Source organism: Apostichopus japonicus, chromosome 21, assembly GCF_037975245.1.
Source record: "Apostichopus japonicus isolate 1M-3 chromosome 21, ASM3797524v1, whole genome shotgun sequence".
Taxonomy (NCBI): domain Eukaryota; kingdom Metazoa; phylum Echinodermata; class Holothuroidea; order Aspidochirotida; family Stichopodidae; genus Apostichopus; species Apostichopus japonicus.
The window spans coordinates 15889993-15899375 of NC_092581.1; the positions used below are offsets into that span (position 1 = coordinate 15889993).

The window sequence follows — 9383 nt, forward strand, 5'->3', positions numbered from 1 at the left end:
GAATCATTTGTAGGCCCTTATGATGTAGATCAATGACTTACATGCGAACAGAACATATGATTGATATACGCGCAAAATAAACTAACGCAGTTATCAGACGACGGCGAGTTTTGGGCGCGCATTCCACATAGACTACTATGACAACTGGTTGCGCGGTTGCTGTGCAACAATATTGGACCGAAACAACGCTTTGTTAAACCATGTGAATGCAAACGAACGGCCAATACTAATGGTTAATTCTTAACAGACCTAATTGTGCGTAACGATCTATACTTAGTCTTTAATCCATAAAGCATAATATAAGAACTAGAGGGCGGACTGCCCAAAGTGACTGTGCCAGCAGGTGGCATACTCCTATTAGAGTCTATATCAATCCGCTCGATTGTTCTCCTGTTTCAGGAAAAGTGCCAAAAAGCAGCAGGAGAACATCTTTTGTGACCTGTTATCAATCATGATCTAGTTTTTTGTGGCTTGCATGTTGGAGAGCATGAATGGAAGTACATGTGGTGAAAAAATTGGGTCAATTGAGACAATTTTAGACCCCTTTAGGCTTCCCAGGAGCAGCGTAGGAAATTTGTTTACCACTGAGTGAAGAGGTTTGTTTACAAGTGACGAAAACTTCCGGCTCGGACAGCAAAAAATTTTCACAGTCATGGTACGGAAAATTGATGGTGCCATGAAAGGCCAACTTGTCAGCTATCCGGTGATGGGTAGCGTTAAGCTAGTGAAAACTTCTATCTAGACTTAGAGACCACATTACTTTTGTGATTTAGTGTGTAAGTCAATGGGGCTTTTAATGGGCGTATGCTACCAGCATGGAGACCCCGCCGCCATTACCAAACCGGGCAAGTTGTGAGCGTCGTCTGCTCACTGTTTACGTTCAGCACACAGTCATGTACTAACAACTGACCAAACTGCCGATAGTTGTTCCCAGAAAAATGCCCGAATCCTGCATTGCATTCGGTTGCACCAAACGGAGAAAGAAAGGAAGTGGTATTTCCTTTCATAAGGAAGGATCTTAGCAAAATGTCATATGTGTGAAGTCTTGTTAAAGTTTGAAAAACATTGTTAATGAGTTTCGGCCAAGGGCTTCGGCTATATACCCTAACTTCAGTGCTAGTATTCGCGATCGACCAGGCCAAGTTGTTATACATCGCCGATCCTCAATACATGCCTCATGCTGTCATACTCATAGAGTCATATGTCCAGTTCAAAATTGTAGGCTAGACGTTCCTTTCCAGAGTTCCTCCCTCACAGGGGACGCCTATTCCCAAACTCACTTTGTTAATGAAATGGAGTTAAACGACAAAGGGAAATGATATATATATAATTGAAATCGTAGTAAGTTGGAATAATCCAGAACAGTGAAAAAACTTCCGGCCTCCACCGGGATTCGAACCTGGGGCTCCCGCTTTATATTCGGACACCCTAACCACTAGGCTATGTCCAGAGGTTCGAAACTGGTAAGGAAGGTCGTAATTCCACTATATAAAAATATATATATATATATATATATATATATATATATATATATATATATATATATATATATATATATATATATATATATATATATATATATATATATATATATAAATATATATATATATATATATACACACATAACCACCCTCATTACGTTTTGATCCCCACTTCAAATGTAGGTCCACCTTATGTAATTGTGGCAGTCCATCGAGTTTCAGTACTGTACCTCTATGGGTGTGAGGTGCGAAGTAGAAAAAAAATGGCAAAACATGTTCAATAAAGTACATTATCTTTATACCCTGTACAAGGCTATGGGCAGGGATAAGACTTTTTTTTAAACTTTAAAAGAAGAAAAGGGAAAATAAGTTGCACAGTTAGACTTTAGAAAGTAGTTCAATTGAATGTGGTTGCAATCACATACCAAGGACAGTCCTTACCAAATCAACTACGGTACGGGTCCTAGCTTACTCTCTCTGACTTTATGGAAAGTCTGTTCTGAAAACTGTTCTGAGTTTGATCTAAATATGAGAAGGACACGTTAACTATTTCCTTTCTAGTTTAGATATTGTTTAGTTCCAAAAGATGACACACAAGCCTGATGATCCTTACAAACAGCAGTGCATTTCTTCACAAATCGTTAAAGCATCACACAGTTGTATTAACAGTATCAATAATTAAATTGTGTAAATTTTACCTCGCAGAACTCCTGACCGTCAACACAAACTTATACATAACGCAAGGTATCGGCCGAGCAATGACATAATTATTAGACCCTGACATATTATTAGTCAAAACAAATAGATAAAAGCATTATGTTGTTCATTAGTTCCCTTCACATAGTCCTACGGAAAGTAGATAGGATATTAGATTTATTAGACTTATTGAAGCCACGATGTGGGCCAATTCATTGGGGGGGGGGGGGCTTAGTTCATAACTAAGAACCCAGAAGAGGAATGTTATTTTTTAAATATGTTTTCGGTTTTCTCTCATGTAGGCAACTTTTCGTTCCCATATAATGTACTATTTATATAGTTTTATGCCTTGCATTGAGTCTTAATTTAACATTTGATTACTTGATTTGTGACCAAAAGAAGCAACTGTCATCAGCAAACGGTTGACACTTCCAAATCGCTTCTGAAACAACCCCATCATTCTCACCGGAGATTAACATACGCCAAAGGAGTGTGGGCCATATCACGCAAAGATTCAAGCCATATTATCGTGGCAGGCGGCAGGAGACACTTCATTAAATGGGAGAGAGTTTGTTTAGTCCATCTCAATATCATGTTTCTTTACTCAAGACAGTGCTGTCTGAATGTAAACTGTATAAACTTCTTGACTCGATCAATTGTAGGTTGTCTGTTATGTCATCATGATCGATGTTCTTTTACGTGAACCTTACTTTTCTGTGTAATATCTGTTCCTTTTCGAGGGGAATGGTGATGCACACCTGACGATGACCACACAGTCACAGTCCAGTTGCAAGGTGACTGGGGTTGAGAGCGGATCAGTCGTTCGGTAGTTTGGGTTTCGTGCCCACGTGCTTTCCTGGGCGACTTTTTCTTTAAAAGTATCTTACCCTACTAGTGCAGTGTTCGTGATTTGTTTCTGAAATACGACGCAAAATAATTGTTGCTAATCTTCTCTTCATTTAAAAAAAAACTACTATAGTAAACCCCGGACTGCACCTTATAACTTGTACTAAATGTATCATTGCTGTTTATGTCTCCTTATTTATCCCTATGTATTTGGTAAAGAAACGTATACCTTCATGCTGTTAATTAGTGTTAATAATAAACAATACACGCAATGCACTAGATCAATTCGTAGTGACACGTGACAATTGAACGGATACACATGTTATAGTGTTGATAGGCTGAGACTTCGAGATCTGTCAGGTCGGGGTGCAGGGGTTGCGGGGGTGAGGGAGTGGTGAGGAGGGTAAGGGGGGTGGTGGCAGAAACGATGCAAAGCATTGGATTCTTTATGCGGGCATGTTAGGTGTATTATCAAAATGAGAATCCCCATCCACATTATCCCTAGCGCTGGTCTCGGGGATGTATCTTCCAGACCCCTGATACGCTCAGGCTTGGGGTGTTGAGAATATAAGGATCTGACCGTTCGTTTCTGCGTCCAGATGTACAAGTTACGGACATACTTGTTTGTCGAGCAGCTCCATTCATAGCTAATTTAACGGGCCCTCTCATCTAAATAAACATATCACTAAATGATGACAACACTTGATTGTGGTAAACATCTCCCTATAGTCACCACGCGTCTCACATTAATTTAAAGAGGAATTATACAGTTAATACTCGTTGGCATAAGTACTACCGTTGTGATCATCAGGACTACACATTTTATGGGTCAGTAACCTTTGTGATTACACTACAAATTTTTGGGGTCAGGAACTAACTTGTTCAAATATAACTCAAACCTCGATGGACAAAGCGCCCTCTAATTGTCCGTGTATTTGAAAAAAATCCCGGCTAATCTACATTGCTTCTCATGCTTTGGATCTGTTACCAACCTTATAAGCGTTCATCTCGCCCTGAGGATCAAACGAGTCCATCAGATCCGACCAAAGACGTCGGCATCCTCTGGCTTTCCCTCTCTGATATAATTGTTTCATGGTCGCCAAGAATTCCTTCCATAGGGTGAGTTGAAGAAGGGATTGACTGCATCTCTAACCTTGATTGTTTCCCCATCCCCTGTGGTAATGGAGGCATTGAAGTATATTGCCGAAACCCAAAGACCAGTTATGCAAGATCCTGTTCATCAAAACGTAAAATGTAACATATTACGTTTAAAAGAAAAAACGCAAGTATCAAACATTAACTTTACTTTAAAGTGAAAGTTAACTTTGAGCACTGGGATATTCTCTTTTCATCTTTGCTTTTCCAGGAAAATGTTTAGGTTCCTCCCGAGACCAGATTTGGCTGAGCATCCAAAAATTTGGATCCTGTGCATCCCTATATACTACAGATGATTAATCAATTTACATGTAATACATGCCCTGTATGGTACATCTATACTAAAGTATGCCCACAAGCTAAATACCAGTCTTGAATTTAAGTATTCTTCAGCATGACAAATAAAAATGTCAGTGTTTTCACCTAAGTCCTTCAACTCTTGACTGGGGCCTGACCTTTGTCATATTGTTCACATGGGACAGTCCAGAGAAAAATATGCCTCTGCATATTGCCATAGTATCCCAATATCTTGTTATCGCAAATCAGTATTAGAAATAACGTAATAAAATCAGTTAACAGTAAATTTGCAAATGTTAGTGATTCAGATATTTCCAAGCATAATCCATTTTATTCTGAATCATGTTGCAATCGTTGATAACACAAGACCTGCATTTATACTAAACCAGCAAATATTATTATTTTCTTTGTTCAATTTAGAAAACACAGTCCAGCTGGGAGCAATACCATTTTAGTGATAACATCAAACGTACCTGCAATGAAAAGAACGAAAAGCCTCCTATACATATACTTTGAATCATCCAAGCTTCCGGAGCCTTCCTGAATCTTCTGAAATAAGAAGGGACTTAAAATGGCTTGGTATGCTACACCGCTGGGTAAGGTAAACAATGGGCTAAGCATGTATGATCCAAATGCAACGCTGGCTTTAGCGCACCCTGTTGTTCCCTACCGGTGTTACCCACTAGGCCTATGTGAACACCTACATCTATTGCAAATGGTACTACGAGAGAAAGTACCAATAACTAACTTGGCGCAAAATCTAGAAAAGATGGTTTGGGATTCTTCATCATCTGTTGGATGAACTAACTTCCTTTTTATACTCTGGTGTATATCATTGGCAGAGTCTACATATTTTGGAATTCTCCAGAGGTCTCTGCAAACTCCAACACCAAAAAATCCACCTGTGCACCACCATACAAATGCTTGTCTGTCACGTCCAAGATAGAAATGGTGCAAACCGTATACACCACCTATAAGCCACAAAAAAATATGAAATCCACTTGTTCTTGGCCATGGTGATTTATTTTGATATAAATTGACTCCACGCTGGGTGATCGGTGATTCATGGATTCAATGTCAAATTGGTTTTCAAACAGAAAATCTGTAGGTTCCACATCGTCATTGTGTACTAACTTAATGACAGGTGCAGTAACTGTAACTGGAAAGTGGTAAGAACCTTAAAACAAGGAAAGGAAATGGACCCTACAAATGCCGCATGTTTGTACCTTAGAAGTTGGCTTATTAACCCATGGGATAGTTAGTGTTATCCTCGTACCAATGGGTCTAGGCTAGCCTAAGTTAGACCTGTACTCCACATACTGCCAGGACCTGTGTGAGGTTTAGGCTACCACTGGTTTATCCTTCTTCGAATAAGGAGTTGTAGGGACAAATTATTCCCAGGCCGTTCACCAGATTTAAGTATTGTGTCAAAATAATTATCCTCTTGCAGTTTTTTCTTCTTAATGCCTTCTGTGAATATATAACGATGTATCCGTCTTCGTGTAAGCAGGCTAGGAGTAATAATGGTGCTATCTAGACCGTAAGTTGGTGATACGGACACAAGGTAAATGAAGATTTAGTAAAGGTCTCGCACCACAATTAATTGTTCCATTGACTTACAAACTAAACTCGTCATTTTCAAGACCTGCCAAAGCAAAGATAGTTTTCAACTGGTATATCCTACCCACCACATGATAGCTGAGATCTTGGCCTATCATGGCACTTCCATTTTCCATATCATGACCGTTTAGATTTTGAGCTAGAAGAGGAGCAAGTTTAGCATAGTAACCCCCACCCTTCCGTCTGCTCGCTCGGAGTAATATCAACATGTAACCCTTCGATCCTCCATATTTCCACACCATCTGTACTTTAAATTATGCTCTTTCATATAAAGGCAGAACAAACGATGACATTAACTGATAACATGCTTAAAACATGCTTTACCTTAGGTACTTTTACCTCTTTTCTCTGAAAATGGTTAACCTTTCGAGCGGATGAACACTACTCTAATTGTGGTGCGGTACCTAAAACGAAGACCCTGGTTTTGACAGATTTTCGAAGGAGGATGTGAGGGCGCACTCATATTAATTGTAACAGGCAAAGTAACCGCAGAATGTCAGGGTCTTGAACAAGACTAGTTTGAGTCCCGCTTCTGACCAAGAAATTCTTTGCCGCTCCTTTCCATATTATTTATTATAATTTCTCAGTCAGTTTTCAGGCTTCTTTTATATTATACTTTATATACATAAAAACTTTCTCTCGCAATTAAATGTAACAACTTGCATTTTGTTTACACACTGTGATTTAATGAAGGTGCGGTCATGTAGTGCGTGTTTTGTGCTGTGTTGGACATATAGGATAAGACTTCCAATAATAGACTATTCGGAAATTAAATTTGAATTTCATTGAAAATTAAACATATCCTGTACAATAAACTTGAAAAAAACTTGGACGTGTTATGCCCTAAAAGGTAAAGATTGCATCGTATCCCAGTATAAGCATTCCTCTTCGCCTGTGCATGCTTACGTTTGAAACTTGAAACTAAAGAATTTCGAAAGGATGTGTAGGCGGTGTTTGGAAATTTCCGTCAGGAGTAACTTTTCCTATACATTGCCCTTATATTTTGATCTATTGTGTGGGTGTACCAGTGTTGTCTACATATAGATCAACGGATACATTACAATGAGCCTGATCTTGCTAGACCAGGGTTGTCCAACCTACGGCCCGCGGGGCACAGTCCGGCCTGCCGCAGGGTTGCGTCCGGCCCGCCAGAGATGCTCTACGGTGCGAAATTTTAGTGAGCAGATTTATTGATAACAATTTGAAGCTATATAATCAATCATTCGAACCTTCTGGGTCCAAAAAAACTGCATACAGGTCAGTTTGTGTGACACTCTCAGCGGAGGGGGGGGGGGCGGCTGGACTTTATTCATCTGTTTTTTCAGGAAGGAAAATAAATCGAAAAATCGAGCGTAGGGTTCATGCGGCCCCTTCCTTCATCATAATCATTCCACGTGGCCCTCCTCTGCAAAAGGTTGGACAACCCTGTGCTAGACCATCATATAACTGTCGTAAAGAACTCCCCAATAAACAACAAAGATTTAACTTAGTTATAGAACTAAGTAATATCATACTTTCCACGAAGATAATTTACAGAAACATTCCAGTGGTATTAGAAACTGGTATTAGAAAGTAATCACGCAAAGAAAATTTCGATCTTTTTCACTTGAAAACTGAATCAAGCAAACAAAGCCAACACTTTCAAAGGTGTCAGAACAGGCCAGAATTAAGTGCACGTAAGTTTGCGGAAGTACCTTCGGAGACTCCGAGTATCTGCACCCAAAATTTGTTCTGAAATGTTGAGGAATGTTAAATTTTGCAATAAGAGCCTTTGGCTATGGACTGTGATGTGGTTTCAATTATACTGACATCTCTTGAGATCTACTTGGGCCTTCTGGCGTATCATATGGTCCAATTATGCCTTCCGAGTCTTCTGATGTATTCTAGTGTCATCTAAGGTCTTCCTCTTTTGTGGTCTTGTGATGGTCTTGCGATGTATTGTACTGCCATCTAGAGTCAGTCCTTCCTTACTTAACTAACAAAGTGAGTTTGATAACTTTATGCGATGCAGGCTCAACTCTTTAATCCTATTGAAAAAGTATCTGATGTTAACCTCGGGTTGTAACACTGCTGTACTACAAAAAGAGAAGCCAACTAGAAGGGTTTATTTTCAAAAGAGTCCAACGGGCATTATGGTTCCTTGCTTAGTGGAATGTCAAAGTATTGTATGTCATTACGCAATTTCATGGAATGGACTTGACAAATTATTAAAAGTATTGGGCCCCAAAAATTGGGGACCAAAGAATGTGTCCCTTAATGCATTTGAGTTAGAAATAAAATATGGGTCAACCCGGCCAAAAAACGGGCCGGGAATTTTGGGGCCCAGATGTTCCCAATGCATTTAGGCCTACATGTACAAGGTATTGGTCAACAACTGAATACCAAGTTTGTAAAGATTTTTACGTTTGACCCCATAACCTCATTATTATTGATAAGATCATGGCGAAAAACAATAGGGCTCACCTACCATAATACATCTACACGGCCAGTATGTCAAATATCCATCACTCCGTTGGTGAATTGTCGCGGACCAAAGCAAGTGCTACAGACGTACACGTAAACACAAACCCACACACACCCGTAGCTGCAACCCCAGCAAAGACCAGAATCGGATGGAATCTGGAAGAGGAAGGAGGGGGAAGGGTGGATTGGTAAGTGCATATACTTTACGGCCTAAGTAGGGGAGCACTGTCCTACGTGAGTTGAAAACGCAACATGGCCAAATAATATTGAACCCACAATCATCTCCCTTCCTGGGTGATGGCTTTAGTAACAGAACATAAAGCAGTATTTAAAACGAAGAAAAAACATTGTTCTATTATACTATAATAGAAGGACTCGCACCATCATTTCTTAAACACAGTCGTATGCTTGCTGAAATACTGACTTAGCTCTATAGACTAGCTCGTCAAAAACGATATAGAAACAAATCCTATGAAACTATGTGCCAGCCCTACATGTATGCTGTATCTCAAGAAGGAAATGAACAACAGTTGTCGCCGTGTGTAGGTTAGCTCGTATATTGTCAGCCACTTCCTGAAATCTGAATACGGTTCAAATAAAGCAATATATGCTTCCTTGAAAGGATATAATTATAATAAAATATATAAAAAACCATAACATTTTATGTTAGCTCTAAACTTATTTTCCAAGGAGATCTTCAAATGGGAATAAAAAACCGAGTCTTATATAGGTCGAGCTTTGCGTGAAGCAATATACCAGCAAATATGATATAAAATTAAATAAAAAAAGAAAAGAAAAAGGAAAACGGATATTTGATCACAACTT

At 39.4% G+C, this 9383-nt stretch overlaps 1 pseudogene; it reads right to left on the minus strand.

Annotated features, from left to right (window-relative positions):
• Window positions 1-3487: 3487 nt before the first annotated feature.
• On the minus strand, window positions 3488-5490 carry LOC139962413 (dnaJ homolog subfamily C member 22-like; annotated as a pseudogene).
• Window positions 5491-9383: the final 3893 nt, after the last annotated feature.